Source organism: Dromaius novaehollandiae, chromosome 6 (genome assembly GCF_036370855.1).
Source record: "Dromaius novaehollandiae isolate bDroNov1 chromosome 6, bDroNov1.hap1, whole genome shotgun sequence".
In the NCBI taxonomy this organism is placed as follows: domain Eukaryota; kingdom Metazoa; phylum Chordata; class Aves; order Casuariiformes; family Dromaiidae; genus Dromaius; species Dromaius novaehollandiae.
The window spans coordinates 3743236-3769298 of record NC_088103.1 but is presented as its reverse complement, the minus strand read 5'-3'; positions in this window follow the sequence as shown (position 1 = coordinate 3769298).

Here is a 26063-nt window from a genome sequence, read left to right as displayed (position 1 = left end):
TGCCACTGGGCTCGGAAGCACTCAGCCTGCTGTGACCTCACAAGCACAGCCAGCAGCCATGAGCCTGCCACTGGCCTAGGAGACAGTTAGGCTGCTGTGACCTCACAAGAACAACCAGCAGCCATGAGCCTGCCACTGGCCTAGGAGGCACTGAGGCTGCTGTGACCTCACAAGAACAACCAGCAGCCATGAGCCTGCCACTGGCCTAGGAGGCACTGAGGCTGCTGTGACCTCACAAGCACAGCCAACAGCCAGGAGCCTCCCACTGGCCTAGCAGGCACTGAGGCTGCTGTGACCTCACAAGCACAGCCAGCAGCCAGGAGCCTGCCACTGGCCTAGGAGGCACTGAGGCTGCTGTGACCTCACAAACACAGCCAGCAGCCAGGAGCCTGCCACTGGCCTAGCAGGCACTCAGCCTCCTCTGACCTCACAAGCACAGCCAGCAGCCAGGAGCCTGTCGCTGGCCTAGGAGGCACTGAGGCTGCTGTGACCTCCCAAGCACAGCCAGCAGCCAGGAGCCTGCCACTGGCCTAGGAGGCACTGAGGCTGCTGTGACCTCACACGCACAGCCAACAGGGGGCACTACACACTATCGTATGAGGCACTGAGCCTGCTGATACCTCCCAAGCACAGCCAGCAGCCAGGAGCCTGCCACTGGCCTAGGAGGCACTGAGGCTGCTGTGACCACTCAAGCTCAGCCAGCAGCCAGGACCCTCCCACTGGCCTAGGAGGCACGGAGGATTCTGTGACGTCACAAGCACAGCCAGCAGCCAGGAGCCTGCCACTGGCCTAAGAGGCACTCAGGCTGCTGTGACCTCACATGCAGAGCCAGCAGGTGGGGCGGCACACTAAAGTATGAGGCACTGAGGCTGCTGTGACCACACAAGAACAGCCAGCAGCCAGGAGCCTGCCACTGGCCTAAGAGGCACTCAGCCTGCTGTGACCTCACAAGCACAGCCAGCAGCCATGAGCCTGCCACTGGCCTAGGAGGCACTCAGGCTGCTGTGACCTCACAAGCACAGCCAGCAGCCATGAGCCTGTCACTGGCCTAGGAGGCAATCAGGCTGCTGTGACCTCCCAAGCTCAGCCAGCAGCCAGGAGCCTGCCACTGGCCTAGGAGTCCTTCAGGCTGCTGTGACCTCACAAGCACGGCCATCTGCCAGGAGCCTGCCACTGGCCTAGGAGGCACTGAGGCTGCTGTGACCTCACAAGCACAGCCAGCAGCCAGGAGCCTGCCACTGGCCTAGCAGGCACTCAGGCTTCTGTGACCTTACAAGCACAGCCAGCAGCCATGAGCCTGTGACTGGCCTAGGAGGCACTGAGGCTGCTGTGACCTCCCAAGCACAGCCAGCACCCATGAGCCAGCCACTGGCCTAGGAGGCACTCAGGCTGCTTTGACCTCCCAAGCACAGCCAGCAGCCATGAGCCTGCCACTGGCCTAGGAGACAGTTAGGCTGCTGTGACCTCACAAGCACAGCCAACAGGGGGCGCTGCACACTATCGTATGAGGCACTCAGGTGCTGATACCTCCCAAGCACAGCCAGCAGCCAGGAGCCTGCCACTGGACTGGGAGGCACGGAGGTTGCTGTGACCACTCAAGCTCAGCCAGCAGCCAGGAGCCTCCCACTGGCCTAGGAGGCATGGAGGATTCTGTGACGTCACAAGCACAGCCAGCAGCCAGGAGCCTGCCACTGGCCTAAGAGGCACTCAGGCTGCTGTGGCCTCACAAGCACAGCCAGCAGCCATGAGCCTGCCACTGGCCTTGGAGGAGCTGAGGCTGCTGTGACCTCACAAGCACAGCCAGCAGGTGGGGCTGCACACTAAAGTATGAGGCACTGAGGCTGCTGTGACCACACAAGAACAGGCAGCAGCCAGGAGCCTGCCACTGGCCTAGGAGGCACTGAGGCTGCTGTGACCTCACAAGCACAGCCAGCAGGTGGGGCTGTACACTAACGTATGAGGCACCGACGCTGCTGTGGCCTCACAAGCACAGCCAGCAGCCAGGAGCCTGCCACTGGCCTAGGAGGCACTGAGGCTGCTGTGACTTCACAAGTACAGCCAGCAGCCAGGAGTCTGTCTCTGGCCTAGGAGGCACTGAGGCTGCTGTGACGTCACAAGCTCAGCCAGCAGCCAGGAGTCTGTCTCTGGCCTAGGAGGCACTCAGGCTGCTGTGACCTCACAAGCACAGCCAGCTGCCAGGAGCCTGCCACTGGCCTAGGAGGCACTGAGACTGCTGTGACCTCACAAGCACAGCCAACAGGGGGCGCTGCACACTATCGTATGAGGCACTGAGCCTGCTGATACCTCCCAAGCACAGCCAGCAGCCATGAGCCTGCCACTGGCCTAGGAGGCACGGAGGATTCTGTGACGTCACAAGCACAGCCAGCAGCCAGGAGCCTGCCACTGGCCTAGGAGGCACTGAGGCTGCTGTGACCTCACAAGCACAGCCAGCAGGTGGGGCTGCACACTAACGTATGAGGTACCGACGCTGCTGTGGCCTCACAAGCACAGCCAGCAGCCATGAGCCTGTCATTGGCCTCGGAGGCACTGAGGCTGCTCTGACTTCACAAGCACAACCAGCAGGTGGGGCTGTACACTAAAGTACGAGGCACTCAGGCTGCTGTGACCTCACAAGCTCATCCAGCAGCCATGAGCCTGCCTCTGGCCTAGGAGGCACACAGCCTGCTGTGACCTCACAAGCACAGCCAGCAGCCATGAGCCTGCGACTGGCCTAGGAGGCACGGAGGCTGCTGTGATCTCACAAGAACAGCCAGCAGCCATGAGCCTGCCTCTGGCCTAGGAGGCACGGAGGCTGCTGTGATCTCACAAGCACAGCCAGCAGCCAGGAGCCTGCCACTGGCCTAGGAGGCACTGAGGCTGCTGTGACCTCACTAGCACAGCCAACATGGGGAGCTGCACACTATCGTATGAGGCACTGAGCCTGCTGATACATCCCAAGCACAGCCAGCAGCCATGAGCCTGCCACTGGCCTAGGAGGCACTGAGGCTGCTGTGACCAGTCAAGCTCAGCCAGCAGCCATGAGCCTCCCACTGGCCTAGGAGGCACGGAGGATTCTGTGACGTCACAAGAACAGCCAGCAGCCAGGAGCCTGCCACTGGCCTAAGAGGCACTCAGGCTGCTGTGGCCTCACAAGCACAGCCAGCAGTCAGGAGCCTGCCACTGGCCTTGGAGGAGCTGAGGCTGCTGTGACCTCACAAGCACAGCCAGCAGGTGGGGCTGCACACTAAAGTATGAGGCACTGAGGCTGCTGTGACCTCACAAGAGCAACCAGCAGCCATGAGCCTGCCACTGGCCTAGGAGGCACTGAGGCTGCTGTGACCTCACAAGCACAGCCAGCAGCCATGAGCCTCCCACTGGCCTAGGAGGCACTGAGGCTGCTGTGACCTCACAAGCACAGCCAGCAGCCAGGAGCCTGCCACTGGCCTAGGAGGCACTGAGGCTGCTGTGACCTCACAAGCACAGCCAGCAGCCAGGAGCCTGCCACTGGCCTAGCAGGCACTCAGCCTCCTCTGACCTCACAAGCACAGCCAGCAGCCAGGAGCCTGTCGCTGGCCTAGGAGGCACTGAGGCTGCTGTGACCTCCCAAGCACAGCCAGCAGCCATGAGCCTGCCACTGGCCTAGGAGGCACTGAGGCTGCTGTGACCTCACAAGCACAGCCAACAGGGGGCGCTGCACACTATCGTATGAGGCACTGAGACTGCTGATAGCTCCCAAGCACAGCCAGCAGCCAGGAGCCTGCCACTGGCCTAGGAGGCACTGAGGCTGCTGTGACCACTCAAGCTCAGCCAGCAGCCAGGAGCCTCCCACTGGCCTAGAAGGCACGGAGGATTCTGTGACGTCACAAGCACAGCCAGCAGCCAGGAGCCTGCCACTGGCCTAAGAGGCACTCAGGCTGCTGTGGCCTCACAAGCAGAGCCAGCAGTCAGGAGCCTGCCACTGGCCTTGGAGGAGCTGAGGCTGCTGTGACCTCACAAGCAGAGCCAGCAGGTGGGGCTGCACACTAAAGTATGAGGCACTGAGGCTGCTGTGACCTCACAAGAACAACCAGCAGCCATGAGCCTGCCACTGGCCTAGGAGGCACTGAGGCTGCTGTGACCTCACAAGCACAGCCAGCAGACAGGAGCCTCCCACTGGCCTAGGAGGCACTGAGGCTGCTGTGACCTCACAAGCACAGCCAGCAGCCAGGAGCCTGCCAATGGCCTAGGAGGCACTGAGGCTGCTGTGACCTCACAAACACAGCCAGCAGCCAGGAGCCTGCCACTGGCCTAGCAGGCACTCAGCCTCCTCTGACCTCACAAGCACAGCCAGCAGCCAGGAGCCTGTCGCTGGCCTAGGAGGCACTGAGGCTGCTGTGACCTCCCAAGCACAGCCAGCAGCCATGAGCCTGCCACTGGCCTAGGAGGCACTGAGGCTGCTGTGACCTCACACGCACAGCCAACAGGGGGCACTGCACACTATCGTATGAGGCACTGAGCCTGCTGATACCTCCCAAGCACAGCCAGCAGCCAGGAGCCTGCCACGGGCCTAGGAGGCACTGAGGCTGCTGTGACCACTCAAGCTCAGCCAGCAGCCAGGAGCCTCCCACTGGCCTAGGAGGCACGGAGGATTCTGTGACGTCACAAGCACAGCCAGCAGCCAGGAGCCTTCCACTGGCCTAAGAGGCACTCAGGCTGCTGTGACCTCACAAGCAGAGCCAGCAGGTGGGGCGGCACACTAAAGTATGAGGCACTGAGGCTGCTGTGACCTCACAAGCACAGCCAGCAGCCATGAGCCTGCCACTGACCTAGGAGGTACTGAGGCTGCTATGACCTCCCAAGCACAGCCAGCAGCCATGAGCCTGTCACTGGCCTAGGAGGCAATCAGGCTGCTGTGACTTCACAAGCTCAGCCAGCAGCCAGGAGCCTGCCACTGGCCTAGGAGTCCTTCAGGCTGCTGTGACCTCACAAGCACGGCCATCTGCCAGGAGCCTGCCACTGGCCTAGGAGGCACTGAGGCTGCTGTGACCTCACAAGCACAACCAGCAGCCAGGAGCCTGCCACTGGCCTAGCAGGCACTCAGCCTGCTGTGACCTTACAAGCACAGCCAGCAGCCATGAGCCTGTGACTGGCCTAGGAGGCACTGAGGCTGCTGTGACCTCCCAAGCACAGCCAGCACCCATGAGCCAGCCACTGGCCTAGGAGGCACTCAGGCTGCTTTGACCTCCCAAACACAGCCAGCAGCCAGGAGCCTGCCACTGGCCTAGGAGGCACTCAGCCTCCTCTGACCTCACAAGCACAGCCAACAGCCAGGAGCCTGTCGCTGGCCTAGGAGGCACTGAGGCTGCTGTGACCTCACAAGCACAGCCAGCAGCCAGGAGCCTGCCACTGGCCTAGGAGGCACTCAGCCTCCTCTGACCTCACAAGCACAGCCAACAGCCAGGAGCCTGTCGCTGGCCTAGGAGGCACTGAGGCTGCTGTGACCTCACAAGCACAGCCAGCAGCCATGAGCCTGCCACTGGCCTAGGAGACAGTTAGGCTGCTGTGACCTCACAAGAACAACCAGCAGCCATGAGCCTGCCACTGGCCTAGGACGCACTCAGGCTGCTGTGACCTCACAAGCACAGCCAGCAGCCAGGAGCCTGCCACTGGCCTAGGAGGCACTGAGGCTGCTGTGACCTCAGAAGCACAGCCAGCAGCCAGGAGCCTGCCACTGGCCTAGGAGGCACTCAGCCTCCTCTTACCTCACAAGCACAGCCAACAGCCAGGAGCCTGTCGCTGGCCTAGGAGGCACTGAGGCTGCTGTGACCTCACAAGCACAGCCAGCAGCCAGGAGCCTGCCACTGGCCTAGGAGGCACTGAGGTTGCTGTGACCTCACAAGCACAGCCAGCAGCCAGGAGCCTGCCACTGGCCTAGGAGGCACTCAGCCTCCTCTGACCTCACAAGCACAGCCAGCAGCCAGGAGCCTGTCGCTAGCCTAGGAGGCACTGAGGCTGCTGTGACCTCACAAGCACAGCCAACAGGGGGCGCTGCACACTATCGTATGAGGCACTGAGCCTGCTGATACCTCCCAAGCACAGCCAGCAGCCAGGAGCCTCCCACTGGCCTAGAAGGCACGGAGGATTCTGTGACGTCACAAGCACAGCCAGCAGCCAGGAGCCTGCCACTGGCCTAAGAGGCACTCAGGCTGCTGTGGCCTCACAAGCACAGCCAGCAGTCAGGAGCCTGCCACTGGCCTTGGAGGAGTTGAGACTGCTGTGACCTCAGAAGCAGAGCCAGCAGGTGGGGCTGCACACTAAAGTATGAGGCACTGAGGCTGCTGTGGCCTCACAAGCACAGCCAGCAGCCATGAGCCTGCCACTGGCCTAGGAGGCACTGAGGCTGCTGTGACCTCACAAGCACAGCCAGCAGACAGGAGCCTCCCACTGGCCTAGGAGGCACTGAGGCTGCTGTGACCTCACAAGCACAGCCAGCAGCCAGGAGCCTGCCACTGGCCTAGGAGGCACTGAGGCTGCTGTGACCTCACAAACACAGCCAGCAGCCAGGAGCCTGCCACTGGCCTAGCAGGCACTCAGCCTCCTCTGACCTCACAAGCACAGCCAGCAGCCAGGAGCCTGTCGCTGGCCTAGGAGGCACTGAGGCTGCTGTGACCTCCCAAGCACAGCCAGCAGCCATGACCCTGCCACTGGCCTAGGAGGCACTGAGGCTGCTGTGACCTCACACGCACAGCCAACAGAGGGCACTGCACACTATCGTATGAGGCACTGAGCCTGCTGATACCTCCCAAGCACAGCCAGCAGCCAGGAGCCTGCCACTGGCCTAGGAGGCACTGAGGCTGCTGTGACCACTCAAGCTCAGCCAGCAGCCAGGAGCCTCCCACTGGCCTAGGAGGCACTGAGGATTCTGTGACGTCACAAGCACAGACAGCAGCCAGGAGCCTGCCACTGGCCTAAGAGGCACTCAGGCTGCTGTGACCTCACAAGCACAGCCAGCAGGTGGGGCGGCACACGAAAGTATGAGGCACTGAGGCTGCTGTGACCACACAAGAACAGCCAGCAGCCAGGAGCCTGCCACTGGCCTAAGAGGCACTCAGCCTGCTGTGACCTCACAAGCACAGCCAGCAGCCATGAGCCCGCCACTGGCCTAGGAGGCACTCAGGCTGCTGTGACCTCACAAGCACAGCCAGCAGCCATGAGCCTGCCACTGGCCTAGGAGGTACTGAGGCTGCTGTGACCTCCCAAGCACAGCCAGCAGCCATGAGCCTGTCACTGGCCTAGGAGGCAATCAGGCTGCTGTGACTTCACAAGCTCAGCCAGCAGCCAGGAGCCTGCCACTGGCCTAGGAGTCCTTCACGCTGCTGTGACCTCACAAGCACGGCCATCTGCCAGGAGCCTGCCACTGGCCTAGGAGGCACTGAGGCTGCTGTGACCTCACAAGCACAGCCAGCAGCCAGGAGCCTGCCACTGGCCTCGGAGGCACTCAGCCTGCTGTGACCTTACAAGCACAGCCAGCAGCCATGAGCCTGTGACTGGCCTAGGAGGCACTGAGGCTGCTGTGACCTCACAAGCACAGCCAGCACCCATGAGCCACCCACTGGCCTAGGAGGCACTCAGGCTGCTTTGACCTCCCAAGCACAGCCAGCAGCCATGAGCCTGCCACTGGCCTAGGAGACAGTTAGGCTGCTGTGACCTCACAAGAACAACCAGCAGCCATGAGCCTGCCACTGGCCTAGGACGCACTCAGGCTGCTGTGACCTCACAAGCACAGCCAGCAGCCAGGAGCCTGCCACTGGCCTAGGAGGCACTGAGGCTGCTGTGACCTCACAAGCACAGCCAGCAGCCAGGAGCCTGCCACTGGCCTAGGAGGCACTCAGCCTCCTCTGACCTCACAAGCACAGCCAACAGCCAGGAGCCTGTCGCTGGCCTAGGAGGCACTGAGACTGCTGTGACATCACAAGCACAGCCAGCAGCCAGGAGCCTGCCACGGGCCTAGGAGGCACTCAGGCTGCTGTGACCTCACAAGCACAGCCAGCAGCCAGGAGCCTGCCACTGGCCTAGGAGGCACTCAGCCTCCTCTGACCTCACAAGCACAGCCAGCAGCCAGGAGCCTGTCGCTAGCCTAGGAGGCACTGAGGCTGCTGTGACCTCACAAGCACAGCCAACAGGGGGCGCTGCACACTATCGTATGAGGCACTGAGCGTGCTGATACCTCCCAAGCACAGCCAGCAGCCATGAGCCTGCCACTGGCCTAGGAGGCACTGAGGCTGCTGTGACCACTCAAGCTCAGCCAGCAGCCATGAGCCTCCCACTGGCTTAGGAGGCACGGAGGATTCTGTGACGTCAAAAGCACAGCCAGCAGCCAGGAGCCTGTCACTGGTATAGAGGCACTCCGGCTGCTGTGGCCTCACAAGCACAGCCAGCAGCCATGAGCCTGCCACTGGCCTAGGAGGCACTCAGGCTGCTGTGACCTCACAAGCACAGCCAGCAGCCAGGAGCCTGCCACTGGCCTAGGAGGTAGTGAGGCTGCTGTGACCTCCCAAGCACAGCCAGCAGCCATGAGCCTGTCACTGGCCTAGGAGGCAATCAGGTTGCTGTGACGTCACAAGCTCAGCCAGCAGCCAGGAGCCTGCCACTGGCCTAGGAGGCACTGAGGCTGCTGTGACCTCACAAGCACAGCCAGCAGCCAGGAGCCTGCCACTGGCCTAGAAGGTACTGAGGCTGCTGTGACCTCCCAAGCACAGCCAACAGCCATGAGCCTGCCACTGGCCTAGGAGGCACTCAGGCTGCTGTGACCTCACAAGCACAGCCAGCAGCCAGGAGCCTGCCACTGGCCTAGGAGGCACTCAGGCTGTTTTGATCTCCCAAGCACAGCCAGCATCCATGAGCCTGTGACTGGCCTAGGAGGCACTCAGGCTGCTGTGACCTCACAAGCACAGCCAGCAGCCAGGACCCTCCCACTGGACTGGGAGGCACTCAGCCTGCTGTGACCTCACAAGCACAGCCAGCTGCCATGAGCCTGCCACTGGCCGAGGAGGCAATCAGGCTGCTGTGACCTCACAAGCACAGCCAGCAGACAGGAGCCTGCCACTGGCCTAGGAGGCACTGAGGCTGCTGTGACCTCACAAGCACAGCCAGCTGCCAGGAGCTTGCCACTGGCCTAGGAGACAGTTAGGCTGCTGTGACCTCACAAGTAGACCCAGCAGCCATGAGCCTGCCACTGGCCTAGGAGGCAATCAGGCTGTTGTGACCTCCCAAACACAGCCAGCAGGGGGCGCTGCTCATTACCCAGGGGGCATTGATGCCGCTGTGACCTGCCAAGCACAGCCAGCAGCCATGAGCCTGCCACTGGCCTAGGAGACACTCAGGCTGCTGTGACCTCACAAGCACAGCCAGCAGCCAGGACCCTCCCACTGGACTGGGAGGCACTCAGCCTGCTGTGACGTCACAAGCACAGCCAGCTGCCATGAGCCTGCCACTGGCCGAGGAAGCAATCAGGCTGCTGTGACCTCACAAGCACAGCCAGCAACCCAGGAGCCGGCCACTGGCCTAGGAGGCACGGAGGCTTCTGTGATGTCCCAAGCACAGCCACCTGCCAGGAGCCTGCCACTGGACTCGTAAGCACTGAGGCTGCTGTGACCTCACAAGCACAGCCAGCAGCCAGGAGCCTGCCACTGGCCTAGGAGGCACTGAGGCAGCTGTGACCTCAGAAGCACAGCCAGCAGCCATGTGCCTGCCACTGGCCTAGGAGGCACTGAGGCTGCTGTGACCTCACAAGCACAGCCAACAGGGGGCGCTGCACACTATCGTATGAGGCACTCAGGTGCTGATACCTCCCAAGCACAGCCAGCAGCCAGGAGCCTGCCACTGGACTGGGAGGCACAGAGGTTGCTGTGACCACTCAAGCTCAGCCAGCAGCCAGGACCCTCCCACTGGCCTAGGAGGCATGGAGGATTCTGTGACGTCACAAGCACAGCCAGCAGCCAGGAGCCTGCCACTGGCCTAAGAGGCACTCAGGCTGCTGTGGCCTCACAAGCACAGCCAGCAGCCATGAGCCTGCCACTGGCCTTGGAGGAGCTGAGGCTGCTGTGACCTCACAAGCACAGCCAGCAGGTGGGGCTGCACACTAAAGTATGAGGCACTGAGGCTGCTGTGACCACACAAGAACAGGCAGCAGCCAGGAGCCTGCCACTGGCCTAGGAGGCACTGAGGCTGCTGTGACCTCACAAGCACAGCCAGCAGGTGGGGCTGTACACTAACGTATGAGGCACCGACGCTGCTGTGGCCTCACAAGCACAGCCAGCAGCCAGGAACCTGGCACTGGCCTTGGAGGCACTCAGGCTGCTGTGACTTCACAAGCACAGCCAGCAGCCAGGAGTCTGTCTCTGGCCTAGGAGGCACAGAGGCTGCTGTGACGTCACAAGCTCAGCCAGCAGCCAGGAGTCTGTCTCTGGCCTAGGAGGCACTCAGGCTGCTGTGACCTCACAAGCACAGCCAGCTGCCAGGAGCCTGCCACTGGCCTAGGAGGCACTGAGACTGCTGTGACCTCACAAGCACAGCCAGCAGCCAGGACACTCACACTGGACTGGGAGGCACTCAGCCTGCTGTGACCTCACAAGCACAGCCAGCTGCCATGAGCCTGCCACTGGCCGAGGAAGCAATCAGGCTGCTTTGACCTCACAAGCACAGCCAACAGCCAGGAGCCTCCCACTGGCCTAGGAGGCACTCAGGCTGCTGTGACCTCACAAGCACAGCCAGCTGCCAGGAGCCTGCCACTGGACTCGGAGGCACTCAGCCTGCTGTGACCTCCCAAGCACAGCCAGCAGCCAGGAGCCTGCCACTGGCCTAGGAGACAGTTAGGCTGCTGTGACCTCACAAGTAGACCCAGCAGCCATGAGCCTGCCACTGGCCTAGGAGGCACTCAGGCTTCTGTGACGTCGCAAGCATAGCCAGCTGCCAGGAGCCTGCCACTGGACTGGGAGGCACTGAGGCTGCTGTGACCTCACAAGCACAGCCAGCAGCCAGGAGCCTGCCACTGGCAGAGGAGGCAATCAGGCTGCTGTGACCTCACAAGCACAGCCAGCAGCCAGGAGCCTGCCTCTGGCCAAGTAGGCACTGAGGCTGCTGTGACCTCACAAGCACAGCCAGCAGCCAGCAGCCTGCCACTGGCCTAGGAGGCACTGAGCCTGCTGTGACCTCCCAAGCACAGCCAACAGCCATGAGCCTGCCACTGGCCTAGAAGGTACTGAGGCTGCTGTGACCTCCCAAGCAAGCCAGCAGCCAGGAGCCTCCCACTGGCCTGGGAGGCACTCAGGCTTCTGTGACGTCACAAGCACAGCAAGCTGCCAGGAGCCTTCCACTGGACTCGGAGGCACTCAGCCTGCTGTGACCTCACAAGCACAGCCAGCAGGCAGGAGCCTGCCACTGCTCTCGGAGGAACTGAGGCTGCTGTGACCTCACAAGCACAGCCAGCAGCCATGAGCCTGCCACTGGCCTAGGAGGCACTGAGGCTGCTGTGACCTCACAAGCACAGCCAGCAGCCAGGAGCCTGCCACTGCTCTCGGAGGAACTGAGGATGCTGTGACCTCACAAGCACAGCCAGCAGCCAGGAGCCTGCCACTGACCTCGGACGCACTCAGGCTGCTGTGACGTCACAAGCTCAGCCAGCAACCCAGGAGCCGGCCACTGGCCTAGGAGGCACGGAGGCTTCTGTGATGTCCCAAGCACAGCCACCTGCCAGGAGCCTGCCACTGGACTCGTAAGCACGGAGGCTGCTGTGACCTCACAAGCACAGCCAACAGGGGAAGCTGCACACTAAAGTATGAGGCACCGACGCTGCTGTGGCCTCACAAGCACAGCCAGCAGACAGGAACCTGGCACTGGCCTTGGAGGCACTCAGGCTGCTGTGACTTCACAAGCACAGCCAGCAGCCAGGAGTCTGTCTCTGGCCTAGGAGGCACTGAGGCTGCTGTGACCTCACAAGCACAGCCAGCAGCCAGGAGCCTGCCACTGGCCTAGGAGGCACTGAGGCTGCTGTGACCTCACAAGCACAGGCAGCAGGTGGGGCTGCACACTAACGTATGAGGCACCGACGCTACTGTGGCCTCACAAGCACAGCCAACAGCCAGGAACCTGGCACTGGCCTAGGAGGCACTCAGGCTGCTGTGACGTCACAAGCACAGCCAGCAGCCAGGAGCCTGCCACTGGCCTAGGAGGCACTCAGGCTGCTGTGACCTCCCAAGCAAGCCAGCAGCCAGGAGCCTCCCACTGGCCTGGGAGGCACTCAGGCTTCTGTGACGTCACAAGCACAGCAAGCTGCCAGGAGCCTTCCACTGGACTCGGAGGCACTCAGCCTGCTGTGACCTCACAAGCACAGCCAGCAGGCAGGAGCCTGCCACTGGCCTAGGAGGCACTCAGGCTTCTGTGACGTCGCAAGCATAGCCAGCTGCCAGGAGCCTGCCACTGGACTGGGAGGCACTGAGGCAGCTGTGACCTCACAAGCACAGCCAGCAGCCAGGAGCCTGCCACTGGCCGAGGAGGCAATCAGGCTGCTGTGACCTCACAAGCACAGCCAGCAGGCAGGAGCCTGCCACTGGCCTAGTAGGCACTCAGGCTGCTGTGACCTCACAAGCACAGCCAGCAGCCAGGAGCCTGCCACTGGCCTAGGAGGCACTGAGGCTGCTGTGACCTCCCAAGCACAGCCAACAGCCATGAGCCTGGCACTGGCCTAGGAGGCACTGAGGCAGCTGTGACCTCACAAGCACAGCCAGCAGCTGAGGCTGCACACTAATCTATGAGGCAGGGAGGCTGCTGTGACCTCACAAGCACAGCCAGCAGCCAGGAGCCTGCCACAGCTCTCGGAGGAACTGAGGCTGCTGTGACCTCACAAGCACAGCCAACAGCCATGAGCCTGCCACTGGCCTAGGAGGCACTGAGGCTGCTGTGACCTCACAAGCACAGCCAACAGCCAGGAGCCTGCCACTGGCCTAGCAGGCACTCAGGCTGCTGTGACCTCACAAGCACAGCCAACAGCCAGGAGCCTCCCACTGGCCTAGGAGGCACGGAGGATTCTGTGACGTCACAAGCAGAGCCAGCAGACAGGAGCCTGTCATTGGCCTAGGAGTCACTGAGGCTGCTGTGACCTCACAAGCACAGCCAGCAGCCATGAGACTGCCACTGGCCTAGGAGGCACTGAGGCTGCTGTGACCTCACAAGCACAGCCAGCAGCCAGGAGCCTGCCACTGGCCTAGCAGGCACTCAGCCTCCTCTGACCTCACAAGCACAGCCAGCAGCCAGGAGCCTGCCACTGGCCTAGGAGGCACTGAGCCTGCTGTGACCTCACAAGCACAGCCAGCAGCCAGGAGCCTGCCACGGGCCTAGGAGGCACTGAGGCTGCTGTGACCACTCAAGCTCAGCCAGCAGCCAGGAGCCTCCCACTGGCCTAGGAAGCGCGGAGGATTCTGTGACGTCACAAGCACAGCCATCAGCCAGGAGCCTGCCACTGGCCTAAGAGGCACTCAGGCTGCTGTGACCTCACAAGCAGAGCCAGCAGGTGGGGCTGCACATTAAAGTATGAGGCACTGAGGCTGCTGTGACCACACAAGAACAGCCAGCAGCCAGGAGCCTGCCTCTGGCCAAGTAGGCACACAGCCTGCTGTGACCTCACAAGCACAGCCAGCAGGTGGGGCTGCACACTAACGTATGAGGCACTGAGGCTGCTGTGGCCTCACAAGCACAGCCAGCAGCCATGAGCCTGTCATTGGCCTCAGAGGCACTGAGGCTGCTCTGACTTCACAAGCACAACCAGCAGGTGGGGCTGCACACTAAAGTATGAGGCACTGAGGCTGCTGTGACCTCACAAGCTCATCCAGCAGCCAGGAGCCTGCCTCTGGCCTAGGAGGCACACAGCCTGCTGTGACCTCACAAGCACAGCCAGCAGCCATGAGCCTGCGACTGGCCTAGGAGGCACTGAGGCTGCTGTGACCTCTCAAGCACAGCCAGCAGCCATGAGCCTGCCACTGGCCTAGGAGGCACGGAGGCTGCTGTGATCTCACAAGCACAGCCAGCAGCCAGGAGCCTGCCACTGGCCTAGGAGGCACTGAGGCTGCTGTGACCTCACAAGCACAGCCAAAAGGGGGCGCTGCACACTATCGTATGAGGCACTGAGCCTGCTGATACCTCCCAAGCACAGCCAGCAGCCAGGAGCCTGCCACTGGCCTAGGAGGCACTGAGGCTGCTGTGACCACTCAAGCTCTGCCAGCAGCCATGAGCCTCCCACAGGCCTAGGAGGCACGGAGGATACTGTGATGTCACAAGCACAGCCAGCAGCCAGGAGCCTGCCACTGGCCTAAGAGGCACTCAGGCTGCTGTGACCTCACAAGCACAGCCAGCAGCCATGAGCCTGCCACTGGCCTTGGAGGAGCTGAGGCTGCTGTGACCTGCCAAGCACAGCCAGCAGGTGGGGCTGCACACTAAAGTATGAGGCACTGAGGCTGCTGTGACCACACAAGAACAGGCAGCAGCCAGGAGCCTGCCACTGGCCTAGGAGGCACTGAGGCTGCTGTGACCTCACAAGCACAGCCAGCAGGTGGGGCTGCACACTAACGTATGAGGCACCGACGCTGCTGTGGCCTCACAAGCACAGCCAGCAGCCAGGAACCTGGCACTGGCCTAGGAGGCACTCAGGCTGCTGTGACGTCACAAGCACAGCCAGCAGCCAGGAGTCTGTCTCTGGCCTAGGAGGCACTGAGGCTGCTGTGACCTCACAAGCACAGCCAGCAGCCAGGAGCCTGCCACTGGCCTAGGAGGCACTGAGGCTGCTGTGACCTCACAACCACAGCCAGCAGGTGGGGCTGCACACTAACGTATGAGGCACCGACGCTGCTGTGGCCTCACAAGCACAGCCAGCAGCCATGAAATGGCCGCTGGCCTAGGAGGCACTGAGGCTGCTGTGACCTCCCAAGCACAGCCAACAGCCATGAGCCTGCCACTGGCCTAGAAGGTACTGAGTCTGCTGTGACCTCCCAAGCACAGCCAACAGCCATGAGCCTGCCTCTGGCCTAGGAGGCACACAGCCTGCTGTGACCTCACAAGCACAGCCAGCAGCCATGAGCCTTCCACTGGCCTAGGAGGCACTGAGGCTGCTGTGACCTCACAAGCACAGCCAGCAGCCATGAGCCTGCCACTGGCCTAGGAGGCACGGAGGCTGCTGTGATCTCACAAGCACAGCCAGCAGCCATGAGCCTGCCACTGGCCTAGGAGGCACTGAGGATGCTGTGACCACTCAAGCTCAGCCAGCAGCCATGAGCCTCCCACTGGCCTAGGAGGCACGGAGCATTCTGTGACGTCACAAGCACAGCCAGCAGCCAGGAGCCTGCCACTGGCCTAAGAGGCACTCAGGCTGCTGTGGCCTCACAAGCACAGCCAGCAGCCATGAGCCTGCCACTGGCCTTGGAGGATCTGAGGCTGCCGTGACCTCACAAGCAGAGCCAGCAGGTGGGTCTGCACACTAAAGTATGAGGCACTGAGGCTGCTGTGACCACACAAGAACAGCCAGCAGCCAGGAGCCTGCCACTGGCCTAGGAGGCACTGAGGCTGCTGTGACCTCACAAGCACAGCCAGCAGGTGGGGCTGCACACTAACGTATGAGGTACCGACGCTGCTGTGGCCTCACAAGCACAGCCAGCAGCCAGGAACCTGCCACTGGCCTAGCAGGCACTCAGGCTGCTGTGACGTCACAAGCACAGCCAGCAGCCAGGAGTCTGTCTCTGGCCTAGGAGGCACTGAGGCTGCAGTGACCACACAAGAACAGCCAGCAGCCAGGAACCTGCCACTGGCCTAGGAGGCACTCAGGCTGCTGTGACGTCACAAGCACAGCCAGCAGGGGGCGCTGCTCATTACCCAGGGGGCATTGATGCCGCTGTGACCTGCCAAGCACAGCCAGCAGCCAGGAGCCTGCCACTGGCCTAGGAGGCACTGAGGCTGCTGTGACCTTCCAAGCACAGCCAACAGCCAGGAGCCTCCCACTGGCCTAGGAGGCACGGAGGATTCTGTGACGTCACAAGCACAGCCAGCTGCCAGGAGCCTGCCACTGGACTCGGAGGCACTCAGCCTGCTGTGACCTCACAAGCACAGCCAGCAGCCAGGAGCCTGCCACTGGCCTAGGAGACACTGAGGCTGCTGTGACCTCACAAGCACAGCCAGCAGGCAGGAGCCTGCCACTGGCCTAGGAGGCACTCAGGCTTCTGTGACGTCGCAAGCATAGCCAGCTGCCAGGAGCCTGCCACTGGAATGGGAGGCACTGAGCCTGCTGTGACCTCACAAGCACAGCCAGCTGCCAGGAGCCTGCCACTGGCCTAGGAGGCACTCAGGCTGCTGTGACCTCACAAGCACAGCCAGCAGCCAGGGGCCTGCCACTGGCCTAGTAGGCACTCAGGCTGCTGTGACCTCACAAGCACAGCCAGCAGCCAGGAGCCTGCCACTGGCCTAGGAGGCACTGAGGCTGCTGTGACCTCCCAAGCACAGCCAACAGCCATGGGCCTGGCACTGGCCTAGGAGGCACTGAGGCAGCTGTGACCTCACAAGCACAGCCAGCAGGTGAGGCTGCACACTAAACTATGAGGCACTGAGGCTGCTGTGACCTCACAAGCACAGCCAGCAGCCAGGAGCCTGCCACTGCTCTCGGAGGAACTGAGGCTACTGTGACCTCACAAGCACAGCCAGCAGCCAGGAGCCTGCCACTGGCCTAGGAGGCACTGAGGCTGCTGTGACCTCACAAGCACAGCCAACAGCCAGGAGCCACCCACTGGCCTTGGAGGCACGGAGGATTCTGTGACGTCACAAGCACAGCCAGCAGACAGGAGCCTGTGATTGGCCTAGGAGGCACTGAGGCTGCTGTGACCTCACAAGCACAGCCAGCAGCCAGGAGCCTGCCACTGGCCTAGGAGGCACTGAGGCTGCTGTGACCTCCCAAGCACAGCCAGCAGCCAGGAGCCTGCCACTGTCCTAGGAGACACTGAGGCTGCTGTGACCTCACAAGCACAGCCAGCAGCCAGGAGCCTGCCACTGGCCTAGCAGGCACTCAGCCTCCTCTGACCTCACAAGCACAGCCAGCAGCCATGAGCCTGCCACTGGCCTAGGAGGCACTGAGGCTGCTGTGACCTCACAAGCACAGCCAGCAGCCAGGAGCATCCCACTGGCCTAGGAGGCACTGAGGCTGCTGTGACCTCACAAGCACAGCCAACAGGGGGCGCTGCACACTATCGTATGAGGCACTGAGCCTGCTGTGACCTCACAAGCTCATCCAGCAGCCAGGAGCCTGCCTCTGGCCTAGGAGGCACACAGCCTGCTGTGACCTCACAATCACAGCCAGCAGCCAGGAGCCTGCCACTGGCCTAGGAGGCACTGAGGCAGCTGTGACCACACAAGAACAGCCAGCAGCCAGGAGCCTGCCACTGGCCTAGGAGGCACTGAGGCTGCTGTGACCTCACAAGCACAGCCAGCAGGTGGGGCTGCACACTAACGTATGAGGCACCGACGCTGCTGTGGCCTCACAAGCACAGCCAACAGCCAGGAACCTGCCACTGGCCAAGTAGGCACTCAGCCTGCTGTGACGTCACAAGCACAGCCAGCAGCCAGGAGTCTGTCTCTGGCCTAGGAGGCTCTCAGGCTGCTGTGACGTCACAAGCACAGCCAGCAGGCATGAGCCTGTCTCTGGCCTAGGAGGCACTCAGGCTGCTGTGACCTCACAAGCACAGCAAGCTGCCAGGAGCCTGCCACTGGACTCGGAGGTACTCAGCCTGCTGTGACTTCACAAGCACAGCCAGCAGCCAGGAGCCTCCCACTGGCCTAGGAGGCACTCAGCCTGCTGTGAGCTCACAAGCACAGCCAGCTGCCATGAGCCTGCCACTGGCCTAGGAGGCAATCAGGCTGCTGTGACCTCACAAGTACAGCCAGCAGCCAGGAGCTTGCCACTGGCCTAGGAGACAGTTAGGCTGCTGTGACCTCACAAGTAGACCCAGCAGCCAGGAGCCTGCCACTGGCCTAGGAGGCAATCAGGCTGTTGTGACCTCACAAGCACAGCCAGCTGCCAGGAGCCTGCCACTGGCCTAGGAGGCACTCAGGCTGCTGTGACCTCACAAGCACAGCCAGCAGCCAGGGGCCTGCCACTGGCCTAGTAGGCACTCAGGCTGCTGTGACCTCACAAGCACAGCCAGCAGCCAGGAGCCTGCCACTGGCCTAGGAGGCACTGAGGCTGCTGTGACCTCCCAAGCACAGCCAACAGCCATGGGCCTGGCTCTGGCCTAGGAGGCACTGAGGCAGCTGTGACCTCACAAGCACAGCCAGCAGGTGAGGCTGCACACTAAACTATGAGGCACTGAGGCTGCTGTGACCTCACAAGCACAGCCAGCAGCCAGGAGCCTGCCACTGCTCTCGGAGGAACTGAGGCTACTGTGACCTCACAAGCACAGCCAGCAGCCAGGAGCCTGCCACTGGCCTAGGAGGCACTGAGGCTGCTGTGACCTCACAAGCACAGCCAACAGCCATGAGCCTGCGACTGGCCTAGGAGGCACTGAGGATTCTGTGACGTCACAAGCACAGCCAGCAGACAGGAGCCTGTGATTGGCCTAGGAGGCACTGAGGCTGCTGTGACCTCACAAGCACAGCCAGCAGCCAGGAGCCTGCCACTGGCCTAGGAGGCACTGAGGCTGCTGTGACCTCCCAAGCACAGCCAGCAGCCAGGAGCCTGCCACTGTCCTAGGAGACACTGAGGCTGCTGTGACCTCACAAGCACAGCCAGCAGCCAGGAGCCTGCCACTGGCCTAGCAGGCACTCAGCCTCCTCTGACCTCACAAGCACAGCCAGCAGCCATGAGCCTGCCACTGGCCTAGGAGGCACTGAGGCTGCTGTGACCTCACAAGCACAGCCAGCAGCCAGGAGCATCCCACTGGCCTAGGAGGCACTGAGGCTGCTGTGACCTCACAAGCACAGCCAACAGGGGGCGCTGCACACTATCGTATGAGGCACTGAGCCTGCTGTGACCTCACAAGCTCATCCAGCAGCCAGGAGCCTGCCTCTGGCCTAGGAGGCACACAGCCTGCTGTGACCTCACAATCACAGCCAGCAGCCAGGAGCCTGCCACTGGCCTAGGAGGCACTGAGGCAGCTGTGACCACACAAGAACAGCCAGCAGCCAGGAGCCTGCCACTGGCCTAGGAGGCACTGAGGCTGCTGTGACCTCACAAGCACAGCCAGCAGGTGGGGCTGCACACTAACGTATGAGGCACCGACGCTGCTGTGGCCTCACAAGCACAGCCAACAGCCAGGAACCTGCCACTGGCCAAGTAGGCACTCAGCCTGCTGTGACGTCACAAGCACAGCCAGCAGCCAGGAGTCTGTCTCTGGCCTAGGAGGCTCTCAGGCTGCTGTGACGTCACAAGCACAGCCAGCAGGCATGAGCCTGTCTCTGGCCTAGGAGGCACTCAGGCTGCTGTGACCTCACAAGCACAGCAAGCTGCCAGGAGCCTGCCACTGGACTCGGAGGTACTCAGCCTGCTGTGACTTCACAAGCACAGCCAGCAGCCAGGAGCCTCCCACTGGCCTAGGAGGCACTCAGCCTGCTGTGAGCTCACAAGCACAGCCAGCTGCCATGAGCCTGCCACTGGCCAAGGAGGCAATCAGGCTGCTGTGACCTCACAAGTACAGCCAGCAGCCAGGAGCTTGCCACTGGCCTAGGAGACAGTTAGGCTGCTGTGACCTCACAAGTAGACCCAGCAGCCAGGAGCCTGCCACTGGCCTAGGAGGCAATCAGGCTGTTGTGACCTCACAAGCACAGCCAGCAGGGGGCGCTGCTCATTACCCAGGGGGCATTGATGCCGCTGTGACCTGCCAAGCACAGCCAGCAGCCAGGAGCCTCCCACTGCACTCGGAGGCACTCAGCCTGCTGTGACCTCACAAGCACAGCCAGCAGCCAGGAGCCTGCCACTGGCCGAGGAGGCAATCAGGCTCCTGTGACCTCACAAGCACAGCCAACAGCCAGGAGCCTGCCTCTGGCCTAGTAGGCACTCAGGCTGCTGTTACCGCACAAGCACAGCCAGCAGGCAGGAGCCTGCCTCTGGCCTAGGAGGCACTCAGGCTGCTGTGACCTCCCAAGCACAGCCAACAGCCAGGAGCCTGCCACTGGACTCGGAGGCACTCAGCCTGCTGTGACCTCACAAACACAGCCAGCAGCCAGGAGCCTGCCACTGGCCTAGGAGACACTGAGGCTGCTTTGATCTCACAAGCACAGCCAACAGCCAGGAGCCTGCCTCTGGCCTAGGAGGCACTCAGGCTGCTGTGGCGTCGCAAGCATAGCCAGCTGCCAGGAGCCTGCCACTGGACTGGGAGGCACAGAGCCTGCTGTGACCTCACAAGCACAGCCAGCAGAAAGGAGCCTGCCACTGGCCGAGGAGACACTGAGGCTGCTGTGACCTCACAAGCACAGCCAGCAGCCAGGAGCCTGCCTCTGGCCTAGTAGGCACTCAGGCTGCTGTGACCTCACAAGCACAGCCAGCAGCCAGGAGCCTGCCACTGGCCTAGGAGGCACTGAGGCTGCTGTGACCTCCCAAGCACAGCCAACAGCCATGAGCCTGGCACTGGCCTAGGAGGCACTGAGGCTGCTGTGACCTCACAAGCACAGCCAGCAGGTGAGGCTGCACACTAACCTATGAGGCACTGAGGCTGCTGTGACCTCACAAGCACAGCCAGCAGCCAGGAGCCTGCCACTGCTCTCGGAGGAACTGAGGCTGCTGTGACCTCACAAGCACAGCCAGCAGCCATGAGCCTGCCACTGGCCTAGGAGGCACTGAGGCTGCTGTGACCTCACAAGCACAGCCAGCAGCCAGGAGCCTGCCACGCTCTCGGAGGAACTGAGGATGCTGTGACCTCACAAGCACAGTCAGCAGCCATGAGCCTGCCACTGACCTCGGACGCACTCAGGCTGCTGTGACGTCACAAGCTCAGCCAGCAACCCAGGAGCCGGCCACTGGCCTCGGAGGCACGGAGGCTTCTGTGATGTCCCAAGCACAGCCACCTGCCAGGAGCCTGCCACTGGACTCGTAAGCACTGAGGCTGCTGTGACCTCACAAGCACAGCCAACAGGGGAAGCTGCACACTAAAGTATGAGGCACCGACGCTGCTGTGGCCTCACAAGCACAGCCAGCAGACAGGAACCTGGCACTGGCCTTGGAGGCACTCAGGCTGCTGTGACTTCACAAGCACAGCCAGCAGCCAGGAGTCTGTCTCTGGCCTAGGAGGCACTGAGGCTGCTGTGACCTCACAAGTAGACCCAGCAGCCATGAGCCTGCCACTGGCCTAGGAGGCACTGAGGCTGCTGTGACCTCACAAGCACAGCCAGCAGGTGGGGCTGCACACTAACGTATGAGGCACCGACGCTACTGTGGCCTCACAAGCACAGCCAACAGCCAGGAACCTGGCACTGGCCTAGGAGGCACTCAGGCTGCTGTGACGTCACAAGCACAGCCAGCAGCCAGGAGCCTGCCACTGGCCTAGAAGGTACTGAGGCTGCTGTGACCTCCCAAGCACAGCCTACAGCCATGAGCCTGCCACTGGCCTAGGAGGCACTCAGGCTGCTGTGACCTCCCAAGCAAGCCAGCAGCCAGGAGCCTCCCACTGGCCTGGGAGGCACTCAGGCTTCTGTGACCTCACAAGCACAGCCAGCTGCCAGGAGCCTTCCACTGGACTCGGAGGCACTCAGCCTGCTGTGACGTCACAAGCACAGCCAGCAGGCAGGAGCCTGCCACTGGCCTAGGAGGCACTCAGGCTTCTGTGACGTCGCAAGCATAGCCAGCTGCCAGGAGCCTGCCACTGGACTGGGAGGCACTGAGGCAGCTGTGACCTCACAAGCACAGCCAGCAGCCAGGAGCCTGCCACTGGCCGAGGAGGCAATCAGGCTGCTGTGACCTCACAAGCACAGCCAGCAGCCAGGAGCCTGCCTCTGGCCTAGTAGGCACTCAGGCTGCTGTGACCTCACAAGCACAGCCAGCAGCCAGGAGCCTGCCACTGGCCTAGGAGGCACTGAGGCTGCTGTGACCTCCCAAGCACAGCCAACAGCCATGAGCCTGGCACTGGCCTAGGAGGCACTGAGGCAGCTGTGACCTCACAAGCACAGCCAGCAGCTGAGGCTGCACACTAACCTATGAGGCACTGAGGCTGCTGTGACCTCACAAGCACAGCCAGCAGCCAGGAGCCTGCCACTGCTCTCGGAGGAACTGAGGCTGCTGTGACCTCACAAGCACAGCCAGCAGCCATGAGCCTGCCACTGGCCTAGGAGGCACTGAGGCTGCTGTGACCTCACAAGCACAGCCAACAGCCAGGAGCCTGCCACTGGCCTAGCAGGCACTCAGGCTGCTGTGACCTCACAAGCACAGCCAACAGCCAGGAGCCTCCCACTGGCCTAGGAGGCACGGAGGATTCTGTGAGGTCACAAGCAGAGTCAGCAGACAGGAGCCTGTCATTAGCCTAGGAGGCACTGAGGCTGCTGTGACCTCACAAGCACAGCCAACAGCCAGGAACCTGGCACTGGCCTAGGAGGCACTCAGGCTGCTGTGACGTCACAAGCACAGCCAGCAGCCAGGAGCCTGCCACTGGCCTAGAAGGTACTGAGGCTGCTGTGACCTCCCAAGCACAGCCTACAGCCATGAGCCTGCCACTGGCCTAGGAGGCACTCAGCCTGCTGTGACCTCCCAAGCAAGCCAGCAGCCAGGAGCCTCCCACTGGCCTGGGAGGCACTCAGGCTTCTGTGACGTCACAAGCACAGCAAGCTGCCAGGAGCCTTCCACTGGACTCGGAGGCACTCAGCCTGCTGTGACCTCACAAGCACAGCCAGCAGGCAGGAGCCTGCCACTGGCCTAGGAGGCACTCAGGCTTCTGTGACGTCGCAAGCATAGCCAGCTGCCAGGAGCCTGCCACTGGCCTAGGAGGCACTGAGGCAGCTGTGACCTCACAAGCACAGCCAGCAGCCGGGAGCCTGCCACTGGCCTAGGAGGCAATCAGGCTGCTGTGACCTCACAAGCACAGCCAGCAGGCAGGAGCCTGCCTCTGGCCTAGTAGGCACTCAGGCTGCTGTGACCTCACAAGCACAGCCAGCAGCCAGGAGCCTGCCACTGGCCTAGGAGGCACTGAGGCTGCTGTGACCTCCCAAGCACAGCCAACAGCCATGAGCCTGGCACTGGCCTAGGAGGCACTGAGGCAGCTGTGACCTCACAAGCACAGCCAGCAGCTGAGGCTGCACACTAAACTATGAGGCACTGAGGCTGCTGTGACCTCACAAGCACAGCCAGCAGCCAGGAGCCTGCCACTGGCATCGGAGGAACTGAGGCTGCTGTGACCCCACAAGCACAGCCAGCAGCCATGAGCCTGCCACTGGCCTAGGAGGCACTGAGGCTGCTGTGACCTCACAAGCACAGCCAACAGCCAGGAGCCTGCCACTGGCCTAGCAGGCACTCAGCCTGCTGTGACCTCACAAGCACAGCCAACAGCCAGGAGCCTCCCACTGGCCTAGGAGGCACGGAGGATTCTGTGACGTCACAAGCAGAGCCAGCAGACAGGAGCCTGTCATGGGCCTAGGAGGCACTGAGGCTGCTGTGACCTCACAAGCACAGCCAGCAGCCATGAGCCTGGCACTGGCCTAGGAGGCACTGAGGCTGCTGTGACCTCACAAGCACAGCGAGCAGCCAGGAGCCTGCCACTGGCCTAGCAGGCACTCAGCCTCCTCTGACCTCACAAGCACAGCCAGCAGCCAGGAGCCTGCCACTGGCCTAGGAGGCACTGAGGCTGCTGTGACCACTCAAGCTCAGCCAGCAGCCAGGAGCCTGCCACGGGCCTAGGAGGCACTGAGGCTGCTGTGACCACTCAAGCTCAGCCAGCAGCCAGGAGCCTCCCACTGGCCTAGGAAGCGCGGAGGATTCTGTGACCTCACAAGCACAGCCATCAGCCAGGAGCCTGCCACTGGCCTAAGAGGCACTCAGGCTGCTGTGACCTCACAAGCAGAGCCAGCAGGTGGGGCTGCACACTAAAGTATGAGGCACTGAGGCTGCTGTGACCACACAAGAACAGCCAGCAGCCAGGAGCCTGCCTCTGGCCAAGTAGGCACACAGCCTGCTGTGACCTCACAAGCACAGCCAGCAGGTGGGGCTGCACACTAACGTATGAGGCACTGAGGCTGCTGTGGCCTCACAAGCACAGCCAGCAGCCATGAGCCTGTCATTGGCCTCAGAGGCACTGAGGCTGCTCTGACTTCACAAGCACAACCAGCAGGTGGGGCTGTACACTAAAGTATGAGGCACTGAGGCTGCTGTGACCTCACAAGCTCATCCAGCAGCCAGGAGCCTGCCTCTGGCCTAGGAGGCACACAGCCTGCTGTGACCTCACAAGCACAGCCAGCAGCCATGAGCCTGCGACTGGCCTAGGAGGCACTGAGGCTGCTGTGACCTCTCAAGCACAGCCAGCAGCCATGAGCCTGCCACTGGCCTAGGAGGCACGGAGGCTGCTGTGATCTCACAAGCACAGCCAGCAGCCAGGAGCCTGCCACTGGCCTAGGAGGCACTGAGGCTGCTGTGACCTCACAAGCACAGCCAAAAGGGGGCGCTGCACACTATCGTATGAGGCACTGAGCCTGCTGATACCTCCCAAGCACAGCCAGCAGCCAGGAGCCTGCCACTGGCCTAGGAGGCACTGAGGCTGCTGTGACCACTCAAGCTCAGCCAGCAGCCATGAGCCTCCCACTGGCCTAGGAGGCACGGAGGATTCTGTGACGTCACAAGCACAGCCAGCAGCCAGGAGCCTGCCACTGGCCTAAGAGGCACTCAGGCTGCTGTGGCCTCACAAGCACAGCCAGCAGCCAGGAGCCTGCCACTGGCCTTGGAGGAGCTGAGGCTGCTGTGACCTCACAAGCACAGCCAGCAGGTGGGGCTGCACACTAAAGTATGAGGCACTGAGGCTGCTGTGACCTCACAAGCACAGCCAACAGCCAGGAGCCTCCCACTGGCCTAGGAGGCACGGAGGATTCTGTGACGTCACAAGCAGAGCCAGCAGACAGGAGCCTGTGATTGGCCTAGCAGGCACTGAGGCTGCTGTGACCTCACAAGCAAAGCCAGCAGCCAGGAACCTGCCACTGGCCTAGCAGGCACTCAGGCTGCTGTGACGTAACAAGCACAGCCAGCAGCCAGGAGTCTGTCTCTGGCCTAGGAGGCACTGAGGCTGCTGTGACCACACAAGAACAGCCAGCAGGTGGGGCTGCACACTAACGTATGTGGCACCGACGCTGCTGTGGCCTCACAAGAACAGCCAGCAGCCAGGAGCCTGCCACTGGCCTAGGAGGCACTGAGGCTGCTGTGACCTCACAAGCACAGCCAGCAGGTGGGGCTGCACACCAACGTATGTGGCACCGACGCTGCTGTGGCCTCACAAGCATAGCCAGCAGCCAGGAACCTGCCACTGGCCTAGGAGGCACTCAGGCTGTTGTGACCTCACAAGCACAGCCAGCAGGGGGCGCTGCTCATTACCCAGGGGGCATTGATGCCGCTGTGACCTGCCAAGCACAGCCAGCAGCCATGAGCCTGCCACTGGCCTAGGAGGCAATCAGGCTCCTGTGACCTCCCAAGCACAGCCAACAGCCAGGAGCCTCCCACTGGCCTAGGAGGCACGGAGGATTCTGTGACGTCACAAGCACAGCCAGCTGCCAGGAGCCTGCCACTGGACTCGGAGGCACTCAGCCTGCTGTGACCTCACAAGCACAGCCAGCAGCCAGGAGCCTGCCACTGGCCTAGGAGACACTGAGGCTGCTGTGACCTCACAAGCACAGCCAGCAGGCAGGAGCCTGCCACTGGCCTAGGAGGCACTCAGGCTTCTGTGACGTCGCAAGCATAGCCAGCTGCCATGAGCCTGCCACTGGAATGGGAGACACTGAGCCTGCTGTGACCTCACAAGCACAGCCAGCTGCCATGAGCCTGCCACTGGCCTAGGAGGCACTCAGGCTGCTGTGACCTCACAAGCACAGCCAGCAGCCAGGAG